Here is a 22,569-nt window from a genome sequence, read left to right on the forward strand (position 1 = left end):
CTCTTATTTCTTTAATGTTTGCTTATGACTTATTTGTAATTAACCATTTAGAAGAAGGGATGAGTTATATTTCTCTCTATGGTTTTAAAAGTAGGGTTCCACTAGGGAGAAGCCAAGAATGAAGAACTTGGCACTCCTTTGGTGTAATAATTTTATTTTAAAAAAACAATTCACTAAAAATCATATGACGTTTGAATTTTATATAATTGGACTTTCATCAGAAACGGACTGCAAACCAAGGACAGAAAACAAGAAATAATGATGAGACAGTGGTCTGGTGGACATGAATTATTGCGGGTGTACGGCGCATTTTGGGTTCATCTGAATTAGAAATAGGGCACAAAGAAAAGCATGTATTGCTCAGTTTCTGATCAACCGCAGAGGATCCGGGTGTTATGCATTGTTAACGTCAATATTTCTAAGCCAAAAGCAGAACAAAGCATGAAAAGAAAAACTTTTATGTAAAATGGCCTTAGCAGAAGCTAGAAAGAAGTTTCCCCACCATTTAACCCAATGAAAACTGTGTTGAAAGAGTGACAGTGGCTTACAGTGCCTGAAAGACATAAAAATGGATCTTCTGCCTTGCTGAAATTCAAAAGACAATTCCAGGGAAAAAAAAAAAAAAAAAGGTGGCAATGCGGTTTATTATCCACATGTTTCAAAGTCATCTGAGTTCTTCATCAGGACAAAAACACAAACCACAAGCGTTCTAGCTTACAATGACCCAGATATACAATAAATATTGGATACCATTATTGCATTGTTAGTAATAGCATATTTTTTAAGTTTTAGATGAATATTAAAGCCACAGTGTTACGAAATCTAGCATTTTATTTATTATAGCAACAAATACCGGTTCATAAAAATGCATTATATAGTTTTCATACGGTTGTCATTCTCTAGGAGACTTAGGAATAGCAAGTGACTATTAAAATCAATGCTTGAAATGTTAAAAATCTACAGTATATATACAGCTCTGGCAAAAATTAAGAGACCACTGCAAAAGTTTCAGTTTGTCTGATTTTACTCTTTATAGGTGTATATTTTGAGTAAAATGTAAATTGTTCTTTTATTCTATTACTCTAACTATTGACATGTCTCCAAAGTTCCAAGCAATAAATTTTGTATTTATTTTCTGAAAATGAGAGATGGTCAAAATAACAAAAAATGCATTGCTTGCAGACGTCAAATAATGCAAAATCACAAGTTCATAATCATTTAGAACCAACAATACTAATGTTTTAACTCAGTAAGAGTTCAGAAATCAATATTTTGTGGAATAACCATGATTTTGTAACATCTTTACCCCCAAGGGTGGTTTGCACGTTACTGACCGGGCCAATTTTTACAATTCTGACCACTGTCCCTTTATGAGGTTATAACTCTGGAACACTTGTGTTGTTAACCCTTCGCACCCTCAGGAGTTGGCTATATGGTAAAGACTGTTTCGTGTGTACTGGATGGAAACTATTGAAGTGCATTATCGAATTAGTCACTGTAGGTTTCCGATATAAAGATGTACAGACCGACCCTTCCTTTATTTCTACCGAACCATCAAGGAATTCTAAGTGCGATCCCCCAAAAGTGGATGTGAACGACATGCCCATCGTGTTGGATTCGTTGAGATATTATACGAAGAGTGCAAAAGTTTCTTCTGTACCATCCCACACGAAGAACATGTCGTCCACATATCTGAAGTACAGTTTAATATGCCTCAAAAACTCGTTTTCCACCGAATAAACATATTTTTCTTCAAAAAGTCCTAAGAAGAAATTTGTAAATGTGCATGCTGCCGTAGTCCCCATAGCAGTCCCAGTTGTCTGAATATACCAGGAATCCATAAATGTAAAGGCGTTATGCTTCAAAATAAATTTCAAACCTTCACAGACCAAGTCAATGAATTTCTGATCTCTGTCTGTGGTTCTCAATATCTGTTTGATCGATTCTACCCCTTTGCTTTGGGGAATTCTTGTGTACAAATTTACACCATCAATTAATGCTAGCACAAACCCTGGTTGCCACGTAAATTGCTGTATGTTTTCCAAAAATGAATTTGTATCCTTGATGTATGATGGAACATCTTTCAATAATGGCCGCAATAACCAATGTACTGATGTACTGGGAACAGGGCTCTGGGAATTATCGTTGCGGGCATTGCCCTTATTGCAAACATCATATCACAGATCGGGTCATAAATATAGGCCCAATCAGCCATACAGTTGCAGAATTTATATCGAGTAAAACCGATCACGTAGTATACGTGATATTTTGCCCGTGCAAGTACTATTATATAGGCAAGACCATACGCCATTATATGTGCGATTTAGAGAACATTACAAATCAGTTTCCTCAGGAAAAGGGGTACCGAGGCTAAGCTACATATATAATCATCTAAGGGGCACTTCCATGTCTGACTGTCTGTCACGGAAATCTCGCGTCGCTGATTGGTCGCGGCCGCCATGCCGCGACCAATCAGTGACGGCCACAGCCCGGCCGAGAATTAGTCCCTCCGTACTTCTGTCCAGTCAGTGCCCGGTGCCCGCTCCATACTCCCCTCCAGTCAGCGCTCACAGAGGGTTAATGGCAGTGTTAACGGGCTGCGTTATGCTGTGGTGTAACGCACTCTGTTAACGCTGCTATTAACCCTGTGTGACCAACTTTTTACTATTGATGCTGCCTATGCAGCATCAATAGTAAAAAAATCTAATGTTAAAAATAATAAAAACACAAAAAACCTGTTATTCTCACCTTCCGTCGTCCGCCGCTGCGCGCGCCGCTGCCACCAGCTTCTGTTCCCAGACATGCATTGCGAAATTACCCAGAAGACTTAGCGGTTTCTCGAGAGCGCTACGTCATCTGGGTAATTTCACAATGCATCTCTGGGAATGGAAGCTGGCGGCAGCCGTGCACGCATCGGGACAGCTTCGCTGGACGCTGGAGGGTGAGTATATAACTATTTTTTATTTTAATTATTTTAACAGGGATATGGTGCCCACACTGCTATATACTATGTGGGCTGTGTTATATACTGCGTGGCTGCTATATACTACGTGGGCAGTGTTATATACTGCATGGCCTGTGTTATATATTGCGCGGCCTGTGTTATATACTGCGTGGGCTGTGTTATATACTGCGTGCCCTGTGTTATATACTGCATGGGCTGTTATATACTGCGTGGCTGATATATACTACATGCCCTGTGTTATATACCATGTGGGCTGCGTTATATACTGCGTTGCTGTTATATATTGCGTTGCCTGTGCTATCTATTACGTGTGCTGTTATATATTACATGGGCTGTGTTATATACTGTGTGGGCTATGTTATATACTGTGTGTGCTGTGTTATATACTGCGTGGGCTGTGTTATATACTGCGTGGGCTGTGTTATATACTTTGTGGCCTGTGTTATATACTGCGTGGCCTGTGTTATATGCTGCGTGGCCTGTGTTATATATTGCGCGGCCTGTGTTATATATTGCGCGGCCTGTGTTATATACTGCGTGGCCTGTGTTATATACTGCGTGGGCTGTGTTATATATTGCGTGCCCTGTGTTATATACTGCATGGGCTGTGTTATATACTGCATGGCCTGTGTTATATACTGCATGGCCTGTGTTATATACTGCGTGGCCTGTGCTATACATTATGTCGGCTGTGTTATATACTACGTAGCTGTGTTATATACTGCGTGGCTGCTATATACTAAGTGGCTCCTATATACTACGTGGCTCCTATATAGTACGTGGCCTGTGCTATATACTACGTGGCCTGTGCTATATACTATGTGGCTGCTATATACATACATACATACATATTCTAGAATACCCGATGCGTTAGAATCGAGCCACCATCTAGTTAACCATATCAGGGAGAAGAATGGGGGGAACCCGAATGTTATGATGTTTGCAGGGAGAAAGTTTCATTGCCCCCAAGAGGAGGGGATTTGCATAATCTGCTATTGAGACGCGAAGCAAGGTGGATTATGCAAACAGGTGCGATGGGCCCAATAGGGTTAAATGATAGAGTCGACAAGTCGATCTTTCTGTAACAAGAGTAAAATTATTGTTCTATTGTAGGTAAATGGTATTTGGGAAACATTAAATTTAATGCAGAATATGGTAATAGAAGCAAATGTAGTTGGAGGAATGAACAGACTTGCATAGTTATTTTCGAATTAATATTACCCTTTGTGAATATGTCCTTAATAACATTGAGGTTGTTTGATGCTCAAGCGTCAGATTTATGAGCGCAATGTAATGTATTGTCATTTGTGATTTTAAATGTTTTTATGTATTTCACTTGGTGGTGAATAAGGAGTGTGGTGGGAGGAGTAAGTTTTGGTGCAGGTATTTCTTTCCACGTCACATCCTTCTAACCACTGACCCGTAGAAGCTCTATACCAGCGCGAAATGACCGTCATCAGAGCCTGCACACTCCTATCATCACACACCCCCGAGCCATGAAGGTTTTATTATGTGACAGAATAAAGGACAAACCATTTTAAGGATCGGTGAGTGCTGCCTTCTCTTCTTTGTCATATGGACTGCATTTCAATGTTTTTTCAGAGGTGCACCCGAGATCCGGAGGCTAAGCTTCAATGAGCACACGTGTTAGGTGCTTTGATCCAGTAAAGTCGGTGGTGCTGTCTACTATTTATCTTTTGACAGACTTAATAAGTAACATTTCCCACATGTCTACTTTACATCGGCACAATTTTGGAACCAAAGTTTTTTTTTGTTAGGGAGTTATAAGGGTTAAAAGTTGACCAGCAATTTCTCATTTTTACAACACCATTTTTTTTTAGGGACACATCACATTTGAAGTCACTTTGAAGGGTCTATATGATAGAAAATACCCAAGTGTGACACCATTCTAAAAACTGCACCCCTCAAGGTGCTCAAAACCACATTTAAGAAGTTTATTAACCCTTCAGGTGTTTCACAGGAATTTTTGGAATGTTTAACAAAAAATTAACATCTAACTTTTCTTCACAAAACATTTAATTCAGCTCCAATTTGTTTTATTTTACCCAGGGTAGCAGGAGAAAATGGACCCCAAAAGTTGAAACCACTGTTTGGGCGCATGGCAGAGCTCAGAAGGGAAAGAGCACCATTTGACTTTTCAATGCAAAATTGACTGGAATTGAGATAGGATGCCATGTCGCGTTTGGAGAGCCCCTGATGTGCCTAAACATTGAAACCCCCCACAAGTGACACCATGTTAGGGCTAGCGGAACGCACCAAATGAATATATAGATTTTATTATGATAGATGCGTTCGCAGCCCGGGATCCACCGTGCAGGAGAACCTGCTGCTAGCAAATAGCGGAACTAAATGGCGGTGTTAGCTAACTGTTACTTCACAGAGCAGCCGTGAACTCATAGCACTGCGCCCTGTTAGACTCCACAGAGGCACAGGCTAACTGCCTAAACAAGAGCAGTCAGTGGTCATGCATGCACACGAAACTCCTCGCCGGAGGTGCCAGCATTCTAGGGGCTTATTTCGGCCAGGTCCCTGAATACCCAAGCATACAAACTCCTTGCCGGAGTTGCCAGCATTCTAGGGGCTTATTTCAGCCGGGTCCCTGAACACACTCATACAAGACCACACTGGCGCAAAGTACATAAATAAAGAGCAATACTAGTGCATGGCCGTGCGGCCATGCAAGCCTTAAATAGTTGCAGCATGTACAGGACCTTCCAGAAAGGACCAATGAGAGGCTGCCACAGAGCGTGAGCACCTACAGGACCTTAGCTGCAGTGTCTGATCATGTGACCCTCGATCTCCACTGAGAGATCTTACTCTGGGCATGCTCAGAACTAGAAAAGCAGGACTTAGTCCCAGAAGCGTCTGCTTGCCGCTGCCCAGCTCTGACTTCAATGGCAGAAGCAGGAAAAGCAGCAGTAACTCTCTGTACAGAGTCAGACTGAGCAAGATGCTGGGACCGACATCTCCGCTGAGCAGACTCCACTGCGGCAGGAGAAGAATGGGAGACCGCAGCGGAGATGGCCCGAGATTCCCCCTGTGCAGAGACGGGAACTCGAACCCTAACACACCATTTTGGAAAGTAGACCCCCTAAGAAACTTATCTAGATGTGTGGTGAGCACTTTGACCCACCAAGTGCTTCCCAGAAGTTTATAATGTAGAGCCGTAAAAATAAAATCATATTTTTTACACAAAAATGATCTTTTCGCCCTCAATTTTTTATTTTCCCAAGGGTAACAGAAGAAATTGGACCCCAAAGGTTGTTGGGCAATTTGTCCTGAGTACGATGATACCCCATGTGTGGGGGTAAACCACTGGGCGCATGGCAGAGCTCGGAAAAGAAGGAGAGCCGTTTGACTTTTCAATGCAAAATTGGCTGGAATTGAGATCGGATGCCATGTCGCGTTTGGAGAGCCCCTGATGTGCCTAAACAGTGGAAACCCCCTAATTCTAACTGAAACCCTAACCCAAACACACCCTTAACCCTAATCCCAACCCTAACCATAACCCTAACCACACCCCTAACCTGAACACACCCCTAACCCTAATCCCAACCCTAACCACACCCTAACTCCAACACACCCCTAACCCTAATCCCAACCATAACCCTAACCAGACCCCTAACTCTAATTCCAACCGTAAATGTAATCCAATCCCTATCCCTAACTTTAGCCCCATCCCTAACTTTAGCCCCATCCCTAACCCTAACTTTAGCACCAACACTAACCCGAACTTTAGCCCCAACACTAACCCTAACTCCAATGAGAAAATGGAAATAAATAAATTTTTTTATTTTATTATTTTTCTCTAACTAAGGGGGTGGTGAAGGGGGTTGATTTACTATTTATAGCGGGTTCTTTAGCGGATTTTTATGATTGGCAGCTGTCACACACACTAAAAGACGCTTTTTATTGCAAAAAATTGTTTTTGTGTCTCCACATTTTGAGAGCTACAAGTTTTCCATATTTTGGTCCACAGAGTCATGTTAGGCTGGTTTCACACTTGCGTTTTGATCTGCAGCATTTTAGGGCTAAAAAACGCATGCGTTTTTTTTCCTATACTTAACATTAAAAAACGCATGTGTTTTTTAGCATGCGTTTTGACGCGTTTTCGGCAACGCATGCGTTTTTTGACGCGTGCGTTCATTTGCAGAAATGCAATATGTTGTAATTTCTAGCGGTGTTTTTTCGCGGCAAAAAAAATGCATTGCTGTCTATGAACACGCATGCATTTTTAAGCACATGCGTTTGCTTGCGTTAAAAACGCATGCGTTTTTACCGAAAAACACAAGAAAACACAAGAAAAATCAAGAAAACCCTAACCCTAAACACAAGAAAAAACAAGAAAACCCTAACCCTAACTCTAAACACAAGAAAAAACAAGAAAACCCTAACCCTAACCCTAGGGTTACTAGGGATCCTAACCCTAAACCTAACCCTAACCCTAAGGTTAGGATCCCTAGTAACCCTAGGGATCCTAACCCTAACCCTAGGGATCCTAACCCTAACCCTTAGGGTTAGGATCCTAACCCTTAAGGTTAGGGTTAGGGTTAGGATCCCTAGGGTTAGGGTTAGGATCCCAAGGGTTATGGTTAGGGTTAGGGTTAGGGGTAGGGTTTGGATCCCTAGGGTTAGGGTTAGGGTTAGGGTTTGGATCCCTAGGGTTAGGGTTAGGGTTTGGATCCCTTTATCACCTTGATGGTGGGGGGTGGCTTATCAGTGACCTGGTGACCAGGACATTCTAATAAAAAGCTACCCCTAACCCTAACCCTAGGGATCCTAACCCTATCCCTAACCCTAACCCTAACCCTAGCTAATTCTATTAATAGTGTGTTTTCTAGTTGATTTTGATGATTGGCAGCTGTCACACACTTCTCAGCATGCGTTTCAAAAACGCAAATGCGGGAAAAAACGCATGTAAACGCGGGAAAACGCCGCGTTTTCCCGCTTTTTTTTTGGCGCAAAAACGCATGCGTCTAAATAACGCAGCGTTTGCATGCGTTTACATGCGTTTTTTCACCACATGCGTTTTTTTAAAAAACGCTGCAGATCAAAACGCAAGTGTGAAACCAGCCTTAGGTCTTGTTTTTTGCGGGACAAGTTGATGTTTTTATTGGTACCATTTTCGGGCATGTGATATTTTTTGATCGCTTTTTATTACGATTTTTGTGAGGCAGAATGACCAAAAACCAGCAATTTATGAATTTCTATTGGGGTTTTGGGGGGGCGTTTATACCGTTCCACGTTTGGTAAAATTGATAAAGCAGTTTTATTTTTCGGGTCAGTACAATTACAGCGATACCTCATTTATATCATTTTTGCTATGTTTTGGAGCTTTTATACAATAAAAATTATTTTATATAAAAAATAATTATTTTTGCATCGCTTTATTCTGAGGGCTATAACTTTTTTATTTTTTCACTGATGACGCTGTATGGTGGCTCGTTTTTTGCAGGACAAGATGACGTTTTCAGTGGTACAATGTTTTTGTATATCCCTCTTTTTGATCGCGTTATTCCACATTTTCTTCGGCGGTATGATAAAAAAGCGTTGTTTTTGCCTCTTTTTTTTTACAGTTTTCACTGAAGGGGTTAACTAGTGGGACAGTTTTATAGGTCGGATCGTTACGGACACGGCAATACTAAATATGTGTACTTTTATTGTTTTGTTTTTTATAGATAAAGAAATGTATTTATTGGAAAAATATATATATATATTTATTTCTTGATTATATTTTAGGATTTTTTTTTTTTTTTTTACATGTGTAAATAGATATATATTTTTTTTACTTTGGAACATTGCCCCAGGGGGGGACATAACTATATATTGTCAGATCGCAGATCTGACACTTTGCAGTGCACTGTCTCAGATCATTGATCTAACAGGCACTGCAGGGAGGCTTGCCGGCGCCTGCTCTGAGCAGGCGCTTGCAAGCCATCTCCCTGCAGGACCCGGAAGGCCCCCTGCGGCCATTTTGGATCCGAGGGCTGCAGAGAGGAGGAGGTAGGAGACCCTCGGAGCAACGCGATCACATCGTGTTGCTCCAAGGGTCTCAGGGAAGCACGCAGGGAGCCCCCTCCCTGCGCGATCCTTCCCTATGCCGCCGGAATGCTGCGATCATATTTGATCGCAGTGTTCCGGGGGTTAATGTGCCAAGAGCGGTCCGTGACCGCTCCTGGCACATAGTGCAGGATGTCTGCTGCGATAGTCAGCTGACACCCGGCCCCGATCGGCCATGCCCCCCACCGTGAGCACAGCTGATCGGTGATGACGTACTATCCCGTCGGTGGTCATACGAGCCCTTACCACCTCGACGGGATAGTACGTCATATGTCAGAGAGGGGTTAATCACAGCTTTCATGCATCTTGGCACTGCTTTTGGGTGACCTTATGCCACTCCTGGTAAAAAAAATTTAAGCAGTTCTTTTTTGTTTGATGACTATCCATTTTCCTCTTGATTACGTTCCAGAGGTTTTCAATGGGGTTCAGGTCTGGAGATTGGGCTAGCCATGACAGGGATTTGATGTGGTGGTCCTTCATCCACATCTTGATTTACCTAGCTGTGTAGCATGGCGCATTGTCCTGCTGTAAAAACCTGTCCTCAGAATTGGATATATTGCCTCAGCAGAAGAAATCAACTGTTTTTCCAGGATAACCTTGTATGCGGCTTGATTTATACGTCCTTCGCAAAGAACAAACTGCTCAATTCCAGCCTTGCTGAAAAATCCCCATATCACCACCGATCCTCCACCAAATTTCACAGTGGGTGCAAGACACTATGGCTTGTACGCCTCTCCAGGTCTCCATCTAACCATTAGATGACCAGGTGTTGGGCAAAGCTGAAAATTGGACTCATCAGAGAATATTACCTTACTCCAGTCCTCTATGATCCAATCCTTATGGTCTTTGGCAAACTTCAGCCTGGCTCTCCTTTGCTTCTCATTGATGAAAGGCTTTTTTCTAGCTTTACATGACTTGAGTCCTGCCTCTAGGAGCCTGTTACAAACTGTTCTTGCCGAGCACTTCACCCTAGCTGCCATTTGCTTTCCTTTTGTAGGTTACTTGATGTCATCCTATGGTTGTTGAGTGACATTCAAATAAATGATGTTCATCCCAGTCAGTGGAGAGTAATTTTCGCCCACTGCCGGTCTGTAGCATTGTTGTCCCCAATGTCTGCTGCTTGACCTTGTTGTAATGGACTACAGACTTAGAAATTTTAAGGATGGAGGCAACACGACGCTCACTGTGTCCCTCTGCTAGTAAAGCCAGAATTGAGCCCTTCTTTTCAACTCCTTTGGCATGGTTAAAAGTTATTTTTTTCATTCCTATTACTTTTGGGATATTACAAGCACTTGTTTTGCCATCCAGCTTGTCTTATTTTAAGAGGATTGTGAACAACACTGCAGTGTTTTTTTTTATACTTTCCTTCGTTAAATAAGATTTGGTTCAGGTGATCACCTAATCAGAGGCACATTAAGTTGAATGAGGTGTCCTCCGGTTGGAATTCAACTGACACTGGAATGGAATGGCTGTCAGACACGTAGAGAAGCTGATTTTTATAAAACTGTGCAGTTGTCTCTTAGTTTTTGCCAGAGCTGTATAATAGTGAAGTAAAATTATATATATATATATATATATATATATATATATATATATATATACTAGCTGTACTACCCGGCTTCGCCCGGGTTAATGACTGCTGTTAGCAAAATAGAATGTGTTAACAAAAATTTATTCTATATAATTATTAAAAGGCAAAAACTAAGAAGACTAATAGAAGAATTTCACAACATATATTAGCTTTGTTATACTGAGAATGTCTTTGTTGCCTATATTAACCAATCAGAGCTCAGATTAATTAACTGTAGCAAAATAGAAGCTGAGCTGTGATTGGTTGCTATTGGCAGCCTGATAAATCCCCAGCCAACAGTAAGCCCACCCCCTGGTAGTATATATTAGCTCACACATACACATAATAGACAGGTCATGTGACTGACAGCTGCCGTATTTCCTATATGGTACATTTGTTGCTCTTGTAGTTTGTCTGCTTATTAATCAGATTTTTATTTTTGAAGGATAATACCAGACTTGTGTATGTTTCAGGGCGAGTTTCATGTATCAAGTTGTGTGTGTTGAGTTGCGTGTGGCGACATGCATGTAGTGACTTTTGTGAGATGAGTTTTGTGTGGCGACATGCGTGTAGCAACATTTTGTGTGTCGAGTTGCATGTGACAGGTTAGTATAGTAAGTTGTGTGCAGCAAGTTTTGAGCATGGCGAGTTTTGCGCGTGGCGAGTTTTATGTGTGGTGCGTTTTGAGTATGTGCAAGTTTTGTGTGAGGCAACTTTTGCATGTGGTGCAACTTTTGTACATGTGGCAATTTTTCTGTGTGTGCAAGTTTTGCATGAGGTGAGTTTTCCATGAGGTGAGTTTTGCGTGTGGCGAGTTTTGCGTGAGCCTAGTTTTGCATATGGCGAGTTTTGCATGTAGCGTGTTTTGCGCGTGGCGAGTTTTGAGTGGTGACTTTTGTGTTTCGACTTTTATGTGGCGAGGTTGGTGTATGTGTGGTGAAATGTGCGCTGAGGGTCGTATATGTGTTCAAGCACGTGGTAGTGTGTGGCGCATTTTGTGTTTGTGTTCATATCCCCGTGTGTGGTGAGTATCCCATGTCGGGGCCCCACCTTAGCAACTGTACGGTATATACTCTTTGGCGCCATCGCTCTCATTCTTTAAGTCCCCATTGTTCACATCTGGCAGCTGTCAATTTTTCTCCAACACTTTTCCCTTCACTTTTTCCCCATTATGTAGATAGGGGCAAAATTGTTTGGTGAATTGGAACGCGCGGGGTTAAAATTTCACCTCACAACATAGCCTATGACGCTCTCGGGGTCCAGACGTGTGACTGTGCAAAATTTTGTGGCTGTAGCTGTGACGGTGCAGATGCCAATCCCGGACATACACACATACATACATACATACATACACACATTCAGCTTTATATATTAGATATATCTGTATGTAATCTCCTGTATATAGTATATACCTGTGTGTCATCTCACCTATATATAGTATATATCTGTGTGTCATTTCCTCCTGTATATAGTATATACCTGTATGTCATCTCCTCCTATACATAGCATATACCTGTATGTCATCTCCTCCTGTATATACTATATACCTGTAGGTAATCTGCTCCTGTATATAGTATATACCTGTGTGTCATCTCCTCCTGTATATAGTATATACCTGTATGTCATCTCCTCCTGTATGTAGTATGTACCTGTATGTCATCTCCTCCTCTATATAGTATATACCTGTGTGTCATCTCTCCTGTATATAGTATATATCTGTGTGTCATCTCCTCCTGTATATAGTATATACCTGTGTGTCATCTCCCCGTAAATAGTATATACCTGTGTGTCATCTCCTCCTGTATATAGTATATATCTGTATGTCATCTCCTCCTGTATTAGCCCTCGTTCACACGTTATTTGGTCAGTATTTTTACCTCAGTATTTGTAAGCTAAATTGGCAGCCTGATAAATCCCCAGCCAACAGTAAGCCCACCCCCTGGCAGTATATATTAGCTCACACATACACATAATAGACTGGTCATGTGACTGACAGCTGCCGGATTCCTATATGGTACATTTGTTGCTCTTGTAGTTTGTCTGCTTATTAATCAGATTTTTATTTTTGAAGGATAATACCAGACTTGTGTGTGTTTTAGGGCGAGTTTCGTGTGTCAAGTTGTGTGTGTTGAGTTGCGTGTGGCGACATGCATGCAGCGACTTTTGTGAGATGAGTTTTGTGTGGCGACATGCGTGTAGCAACTTTTTGTGTGTTGAGTTGCATGTGACAGGTTAGTGTAGCAAGTTGTGTGCAGCAAGTTTTGCGCATGGCGAGTTTTGTGCGTGGCGAGTTTTATGTGTGGTGCCTTTTGAGTATGTGCAAGTTTTGTGTGAGGCAACTTTTGCATGTGTTGCAACTTTTGTGCATGTGGCAATTTTTCTGCGTGTGCAAGTTTTGCGTGTGGCGAGTTTTCCATGAGGTGAGTTTTGCACATGTGTCGAGTTTTGCATGTGGAGAGTTTTGCGCGTGGCGAGTTTTCCATGAGGTGAGTTTTGCACATGTGTCGAGTTTTGCGTGTGGCGAGTTTTCCATGAGGTGAGTTTTGCACATGTGTCGAGTTTTGCATGTGGAGAGTTTTGCGCGTGGCGAGTTTTGAGCGGCAACTTTTGTGTTTTGACTTTTATGTGGCGAGGTTGGTGTATGTGTGGTGAAATGTGCGCTGAGGGTCGTATATGTGTTCGAGCACGTGGTAGTGTGTGGCGCATTTTGTGTGTGTGTTCATATCCCCGTGGTGGTGTGGTGATTATCCCATGTTGGGGCCCCACCTTAGCAACTGTACAGTATATACTCTTTGGCGCCATCGCTGTCATTCTTTAAGTCCCCCTTGTTCACATCTGGCAGCTGTTAATTTGCCTCCAACACTTTTCCTTTCACTTTTTCCCCATTATGTAGATAGGGGCAAAATTGTTTGGTGAATTGGAAAGAGCGGGGTTAAAATTTCACCTCACAACATAGCTTTGACGCTCTTGGGGTCCAGACGTGTGACTGTGCAAAATTTTGTGCCTGTAGCTGCAACGGTTCAGATGCCAATCCCGGACATACATACATACATACATACACACATACACACATTCAGCTTTATATGTTAGATATATATATATATATACTGTATATATCGTCATATGTTGAGTCCATTAGTTGCTACCTATTGTGGACCTGGTCTGTCCATGTAATAAATAACTGCCCATTCTTCACAATCGTTTCATTTTGGGTAAATAAGTAGCCAACTGCATCTCTCGCCATAAATTATAGTGTACAAAGCTGATCATTTGTATATAGGTTGAGTACTTTCTTGAAGAAAACAAAGTATCTACATATAAGTATGATATTTCACTAAATCTTGAATTCTCCTTTAACTCTCTTTAAACCTGTTTCCTTGGTGGACTGCTTAATTCCAGTAGCTCTTCTCTTTGTGTATGATGATAACAGATAGTTTGCAATTAATCACAGGACTGGAAGGCGCCATTAGGTCACTTTCACACTTGCTTGCTTTGGGCAGTATTTTTTATATCAGTACTTGTAAGCCAAAACCAGGAGTAGAAGTTGCATACAGAAAAAGTAGAATGAAAAGATTTCCACATCTTTTGTGTTTTGGACCATTTCCTGATTTTGACTTACAAATATTGATGCAAAATACTGAACAAAATGCTGCCATGTGTATGTAGTCTTAGAGGAGCAGACTGTATCTCTTATTTAGATACTGGATACTTTAGCCCCAAAGTAATCAAATGTACAATATTTCCAATGTAGCAATAGATGTCAAGCTATACACGTAGTATCACTTGTGAAGAGAAGAAAACTTAAGGGAAGGATTGTTATTAAAGCAATCATTGGTAAATGTTTATATCGATGCACTATTCCAAAGGTTTCTTAGGGAAAGAGTCAGCAGGTTTTTAGCATTCAAACTAATGTAACCTATGAAAAGTCTCTGTAATGTTGATTATTTCCACACCTTTGTTTTATAAGTCCATGCCTTAGTTTTATAGAAATCCATTGACAATTTATGTAAATGAACTGCAAGTGCAGGGGGCTTGGCCTTGCAATTACAGCTCTCCAGCCTCTCTCCCTCTTCCCCCATCAGCTTCCAACCTCCTGTCAGTGACTGACAGGCAGGGGCATAACAATTGCGGTCGCAAAGGGTGCCATCACCATCGGGCCCATGCAGAAGGGGGGCTCATCAATGCCATTTTCACTTGGCTGTGTGTCCTCAGACACACTTTCAGGTGAGATGTATTGTGGTGCATAAACCTGCTGGCTCTCTGTAACACATGCTGCTGGCCAATCAGAGGCCATAAGCTAATGTTGGATTGCCAGTGATGTGCGACACAGGGCAGTGACGTCATAAGCTGCTGGCTTCTGCCCCAGCTACAGAAGAGGCCTCTGTGTGGTGTGGGAGCAAAGAAAGGTAAGAATAATCAATTATTTTTAAAATGTGCTGGAGAATAACGTAAGGGGCTGAGGATGGGTGACATTACACCAGAATGGGGGGCATTATTTCAGGATGGGGGAAAATGTTATAGTATGGGGCCCAGGATTGGGGACATTATTACTGGAAGGAGCCAAGATGAGGAAGATTATTACAAGAATGAGCCAGGATGAGGGACATTATTACACAGAGAGCGAACATGTATGTCTTTATAGGATCGACAACGCTAGAAGGGCCTATATATCTGACCAACATGCAGGTGGGGGACCAGGATCAAATTTTGCACCCATCTGACTCTAGTTACTAATGATAGGTCACTCTTCTCTGTGACCTGCTCCCCTGCCCGACATCGCATGCAAGTGGCATGATACTTGTGAGCAGCGCATGCGCAGGAAAGCCCTGATAACTCGATTTTGATAACTGGCTTTTAATCTGCACATGCATAAGAAAGCAGGCCACAAAGAAGAATTAATTGTCAGTCATTGATGGGAAGCCAGTGGTTAGCAGCGAAAGAGGCGGGAGATCTATAAGTGCAGGTGAAGCCCCCTGCACTTGCAGCTCATTTTCATAAAACTTTTCAGATGACTTGTAAAACAAAGGTATAGAAATAATCAACATTAGAAAGACTTTATATATTGATGTTTGCTGACAGGTTCCCTTTAGGACCATGTCTGTACGCGATAATACCGTCTTTCCCGATACATTTCCAGGTTGAAGCTATAAAAGTAATCATAGTTCTAGGCTGATTGTATGCTTTATGGATGTATGCAGTGCCGCTAACAAATGCAGAAACAAAAATTTACCAAGGTGTTAACACAAATTAACATGGTTTTCCAATGTACTTCATCTCATTTTTCAGTTGTTCAAATGCATAGCCAAAACTCGCTATTCTCATTATAGTTTTACGAATTTAAAAAATGTCTGTTCAGCAGTTTTTTCTTTTCTTTTTTATATTACGATATATACACCATATGGACAAAAGTATTGGGACTGGAGCTGGGCGAACCCGAATAGTAAAGTTCGGGGTCCATACCAAACACCTACTGTTCGGGCACAAACCCCAAACACAGACTTCTCCAGGAAGTCTGTGTTACTGTTTGGTTTCGGCACTCCGAACACTGGATGTTTCTTGCGCTGTCATCTGTAGTTCTGATCTGCAGTAAGATTATTACCACCAGTCAGATCCAAAGCTGTCAGATGACAGCGTAAGCCCGCAGCTGTGACCGGAGGTCACAGAGGCTTCATCTGATGGGTGTAGTACTCCCATCAGCCTACACCTGCTGTCGCAGTGAGAGCAGGCAGCGGCTGATGGAAGTTCTCATCAGCCGGCACCTGCGCTATAAATAAAAAATATAACAAATGGTGTGGGTTCCCCTGTATTTTTGATGACCAGCCAGGCAAAACTTACAGCTGTGGGCTGCAACCCTTAGCTGTCAGCTTTAGCATAGCTGGTTATCAAGAATAGATAGGTCACACAAGTTTTTTTTCTAATTATTTAAATAAATAATAATTTAAAAAAAATGGCTCAACAACCAGCCAAGATAAAGCAGACAGCTGGGGGATGGTATTCTCAGGTTAGTAAGGGGCCATGCATAAAAATAACAACCCACAGCCACCCCAGAAAAGGCGCATCTATTAGATGTGCCAATTCTGTCACTTTGCCTGACTTCTCAATTGCCCTTGGCAGGTGCAAGTGGGGTTAATATTTGTGGGGTTGATGTCACCTTTGTATTGTCAGGTGACATTAAGACCTCAGGTTAGTAATGGAGAGGCATCTATAAGATTTCTATCCATTACTAATCCTATGGTCATATTGTAAATAGACACGCAGAAAGAATAAAGTCCTTTATTTGAAATAAAAAGACACACCGCTTTACTTTAAAAATAACAAACTTAGTTATACTCACCTAATACCCCTTCATTTGAAGCCCTCAACTCCTGTAAAAAAACAAAAAAACAACCATATTCTTCATCTGTATGACATACTGTTCCATGCCGTAATCCATATCTACAATAAATGGTTTTCAACCTGTACTGTGCCATGATGCGACCGTCCAGGCTGAAAACCATGGGAGAATGAGCTGCTGTGGGTTGCAGCCCGCAGCTGTCAGTTTTGCCTGGCTGGGTGTCAAAAATACAGGGAAACCCAAGCCATATATTTTTTTTAGCGCAGGTGTCAGCTGATGAATACTTCCATCAGCCGCTGCCTGCTCTCACTTATTAGCTGCAGCAGGAGTGGCCTGGGACCGGAGGTAAAATTTTTAACTTCGGTCACAGCTGCGGGCTCACGCTGTCATCTGACATAGTTCAAAAATTGTTCAATGGGATTGAGGTCGGGGTTCTGGGTGGCCTATCAAGGTCTTCCACCCCAAACTATCCCAACCATGCTTTTATGGATCTTGCTTTGTGCAGTGTGGCACAGTCATGCTGGAAATCTGTTCTGTATGCAGCAATAATGAGGTACATTTGCCTAATTAAACACCCTAGATAAGCTGTAAAAGCAACAAGGAACTCGAGAAAAGATAAAAATGGGTACTCCACTTAAAAAAGAGGATAGGACAAACATGTAAGGGAATTGAAAGTTCGATATGAGTCAGAGATGATCTTCAAAAAACATTCTCTCTATAACTAATGGACGACTGAAAGAACAACTTGACAGAAGAGGATACTCTTCATGACATCCCTACATTTCAGCATTATCTTTCTTTGACTTCTGTTTTATCTTTGTTAGAGACTGGGATGAAAACTGTAAAGCAGAGGTTGATATTTAATAACACAACTGCATTAAAGTGCATCCATAAGCAAATTCTTACTGCTCTACGCACACAGATAGGGGGAGACTTGGCAGCTCAGCAAAGTCATGCGGACAGAAGCCCGAGTGCAGCAGCCTAGAGGAGCCACTTCTCCTTGAGCCATACACTTTTCTCTTACAATTTCATGATCATGTGCAGCATGAACCTGCTAGTAGGTTCCCTTTAAAAGTCCATATTGGACGTTCCAGTTCATTAGATAGCGGTCGTAACATTAAAAGGACACAAAATGTCCCCCTCCTGGTGTGTCTCAGTTGTAATCTGGGAGAAAATATACTTTCTGCAGCACCATCACATGTGAAATTAATTATTACACAGTGTCCATGTACATCGGTGGATTACCTGTATACCACAGGACATGGTGAGTCCTCCAGAGTAAGAGATGCTCTTTGTAACTGCTCTCCACTCTGGCCGAAAAATAAGCCTCCTAAACAGTAGATCCCTTCTATTAACTCAGAGACTAGACTCATAAAATGACTGTCTAATATCAGACAGCAAAGCATTCAAATAAGATCTTACAGCCATGGATCAGGAATATACGAATTTATCATCCTTAAATTGCGAAATCTGGTGGCAGAGTGTTGGCTGAACTCATCAATTCTGAGGGTATCAGCACCTCATCTACAGTGTATGGGGGTACGCAAGATGCCCAAAGACCTTAAATACCAGTCGGATGAACACCCGACTGACCAGTGACCACTAATGCTCCAAACCTCCAATACCTCAGGGTATGTATATAGTTCTAATGCAGGGGGAAAATAGTGTTCATCAAGCAATTGCTAGGTCTATGACCCAGGAATCAGCCTGGAGCGATCCACGCACAACACACTATCTGGCAATCCTCCTTCACTGGTGAGCTGATGGTTTTTCCTTTTGCCTCTTCCTTATATTATTTTGATATATTTTTAATAAGGCGAGGGAAGTACAGTAAGCTATTAACAGGCACCTTAGTTGGCAGCCCATCTCCTGCTGGAACAGTTTGCAATCCCACATGCCCCAAGCTGGAAGGTTCAGGGTGATAAGTCTTATGACTTCTACCAAAGCAAGAAATGTTGTAATGACATAGGCTATGTTGCCATGATGAGCTTTTGATGTTGCAGAATTTCTGCACCATTTCCGCCCCCATTAGGTAAAATAGGTACCGTACTTGCATTTTTTAAAAAAAAAATATGCAGTGTAAAAAAACTCATCGTGGCAACATAGCCGAATTCTAATTTAAGATCTTAAAGAGAACCTGTCACCAGGTGAAAAGTGGCCAGTTTTCTCCTCTTACTTTGTTTTTGCTGCCCCCCACTGAATATTTTTTTTAATCCTCCATACATTTCCAGAGATATTGTCCTTTTTATTTATTGCTTATTATGGTCTTTACAAGTGGGTGAGGCACACAAAATTATGTGAGCCACGCCCCCTTGGTAAACGCCATAAATATTTAGCAATAAATAGAAAGGCTCATATTTTTGGAACTGTATGGCGGATTAAACACAAACCCAATTGATTAGTCAGGGGAAGAAACAGGAATAAACTAAAAGCAAAAGCCATCCTCTATAAAGGGTTATTCCCATCTCAGCCATTTATCGCCAAGGTTGGAATAACGATGCAGAAACAGCCGAATGCAGCTCTGCTACACCATTTCTATAACTCCCATGGAAATGAATGGGGGTTATATAAGGAGCAGAGCACAGTCGAGTCAGCTGTTTTCAGAGCGCTGTGACCTGAAGCTAATGATTGGACACTTATTACTGTCTTCGGCTATAAAAGGCTGGGATAACAAGAACCTTTTAAACCAGTCTATTAAACTATAGAGCTTTCCCTTCATGTGGTTGCCCATACACATAAGATATTTATCTGCAGATCACTGGCACATCCAGCCTTAGGAACCCAAAGACATTAAATTAATGTCAATGGAACTCTAAGTTTTTCTTTGCCAAACATTCAATTTTTATGGCGGATTCCAAACTCTGCCTCGATGGAGGAATCATGGATTGAGCATGTTGAATTTCAATGCCTGATCGTTTTGTTCTCTTGCGTGCTCATTTTGCCTTACATTGGCCTACTCCACTCTCCCCATAAAGTCAGATGAATCTCAGCCAACTGGGATGTATATGTGTATGAGAAGGTTGGGAGAGACAGCTCTTGAACGAAAAACCTGAGAGATTTCTAAGGTGTATGGTCATCTTTTTGCTAAAAACATATTTCCCACGGTATAAACATTTTTTCGCCTTGTATATATAACAAGAGCTAATGATCATTTGCATTACACTTTGACAATAGGAAATTAAATGCTACAATTCTACTTATTTGCACTACGGACTGGGAAAAGTTGGAATCCTGAGCGACAAGCGTTTAGGATAATGGATCAGATTTCCAGCCCTTGGACACACAGTCTCTTACTACAGAGGTAATAATTAGGAAATGAACTGGTCAGAATTATGAAGCTTGGTGTGTAGCAATACATTTATTTTTACCGTATTTAGCACGTTTGTATAATTCTCCTCTTCATTGCGCAGTACACTTCACAGTTATTAAGGTGGGTGTAATGTATTTGCAGGTTTCTCTGCCACCTTCAGCAATTCTCTCCTGTGTGCCCGGGTGAAGCATCTGAAGAGGGCAAGGAATGTCACCAAAACCTAAGTCAGTGGTTGCTATATCCCCACCCATGGTGGTGTCCCATCAGCAAACTTTTACCGTTCCCTTCTTTACTAGACGGTCAAACAAAAATACCCTACAGTACGGGTGGCATCCGTCCTTTTAATGCTGCCCATCACAGCTGGCGCAGACAGTCTGGCTACCATTCTCTATTATACTTAATCAATATTGCCATCTACCATATATTGCATTATCAATTGAAGTACATGTAATTAGTTCATTACCAAACCAAAGGCTGGAAAAGCTAATGATTATATCCGTACAGGGAACATAATTCATGCAATTGTGAATTAATTAAAAAAATGAAGCAATATCTGAAGTGTACACCACGTAAGGCACAAATACATTACTGTCAGCCTTCCTCCTGCGGAAATCCTCTCCTCTTGGGTCATCAACGTGACGTTACAATAAGATACGGTGAACTATAACTTTCTATTAAAAACTTAATAGCTGTGGCCTCATATAATAATCATAATCACCCTGATGCACCAGCAATCATGGACCCTCAGGAACTGCACATTAGGGAGTCGGAGAGCAGCTACTGTATTTATGGCAGCAGGTTGTCAGGGTGGTGAAGGCACAAAGGACCAGCCATGCAGCACCTTGTCTGATAATCCCTGGCCATTATATATGTAGTAGATCACTACTGGCCTGGCAGCCTGCTACACAGCCATGCTAACATCTGTGGGGATGAAGCAGAGCTCAACGTGTCATTTCACACATGTGCGTGTGAGAAGATGATGCAGTAGGTTTCCCTGCAGTCCTATGGCGACATTGTAAAGTTGTGCTTGTGACAAAGTCAGCTCTGCTACAACTGTCCTACAGAACAGAACTTATCCTGTCACAGCACCATTAGGGTATGTTTCCACGTTCAGGAAACGCTGCGTTTTTGACGCTGCGTTTTTCCGCAGCGTCAAAAACGCAGCGTCCAGATGTTACAGCATAGTGGATGGGATTTCATGAAATCCAGACTCCACTATGCGTTAAAAAACGCATGCGTTTTTGCCGCGAAAACGCATGCGTGGTGCGTTTTTTCGAAACGCAGCATGTTGCTACTATGAGCAAAACACGCAGGTACACCGCAGGTGACCTGCCAGTGACCTCAGGTGCAGTTTTGGTCAGGATTTTACCTGCATAAAATCCTGACCAAAGCCTGAAGCAAACCTGAACGTGGAAACATACCCTTACATGTCCTAATCCAGGATACACCTCCTCATCAGATACAGATAAAGATAGCTAAGAAAATTACATTTAAAGGTGATTGTGTGTGTGTGAGATTATATATATATATTATATATACACACATATATATAAAAAATATATAGTAGAAATAGCCATCACAAGTCCAATATAGTGATTGACATTAGTCCACTAGTAAGTAGCTCAACAACTCATGCAAGAAATAAGAAATGCAGGTAGAGAGGTATTGTATTAATATATAGACGGATTAGATAGATGACATATCTAAACGTGTATATATATATATATATATATATATATATATATCTATATATATTCATACATACGTCTATGAGTACAGGTTCCAGTGAGCTGGCTCTTACAAGTGCACACATACTCAGGGGCTGCTACTCACCACAGGCAGATGAGGAGAAGCCCCGTCCTCCGCTACTACTTGCTCATCGTCCGCTCCTGTCCCGCACACTGATCCCTCTGCAGCCACAGCTGCACTGAGCCAAGTGCGGAGCTCCACACCCTCCAGCCCCGTACATGTCCTCACAGTGTGGGGAGGATTCCCGCCCACAGCACCGCCCATGAGAGGGACGCCTGGAGCTGAAGGCATGTAGCTGCCCTATACCAGGGAGATGCTCACTAGTCACTGCACAGCTGTGCTGACAGAGCACCGTTCCTGTAGCAGTGGCTCACACAATGGTGACGGCTGGAAGCTCGGCTGTTCTACCTCCTCAGTGGTGTTTCTGTAGGCTGCCTCTCACCATGGGCACTGTATAGTGTGAGGCATTATTGGGGCCCCTGGCTGTAGGGGACCATGCAGTTATACTATAGTGACCCCTGACTCACTTTTCACCAGAGGTGGCTTCCTAGAAAAGGCCA

General features: G+C 42.0%; 2 protein-coding genes across 6 annotated transcripts in view; one reads left to right on the forward strand and one right to left on the reverse strand.

The window, feature by feature from the left end:
- KCNG2 (potassium voltage-gated channel modifier subfamily G member 2) overlaps window positions 1–22,338 on the reverse strand; it is a 423,062-nt gene extending 400,724 nt beyond the window's left edge. For 3 of the 5 annotated variants that reach the window (XM_077270042.1, XM_077270044.1, XM_077270041.1), the window contains exon 1: window positions 22,094–22,314. The gene's annotated coding sequence lies outside the window, so the exon portion shown is untranslated. Of the gene's footprint in view, window positions 1–22,093 lie in introns of all 5 variants that reach the window. The other 2 variants (XM_077270043.1, XM_077270039.1) reach the window with 2 other exon arrangements.
- The window catches only part of LOC143782527 (uncharacterized), a 504,307-nt gene that overhangs the window by 150,841 nt on the left and 330,897 nt on the right, over window positions 1–22,569 (forward strand). The gene's annotated exons all lie outside the window — the stretch shown is intronic.

Source organism: Ranitomeya variabilis, chromosome 6 (genome assembly GCF_051348905.1).
Source record: "Ranitomeya variabilis isolate aRanVar5 chromosome 6, aRanVar5.hap1, whole genome shotgun sequence".
Lineage (NCBI taxonomy): Eukaryota > Metazoa > Chordata > Amphibia > Anura > Dendrobatidae > Ranitomeya > Ranitomeya variabilis.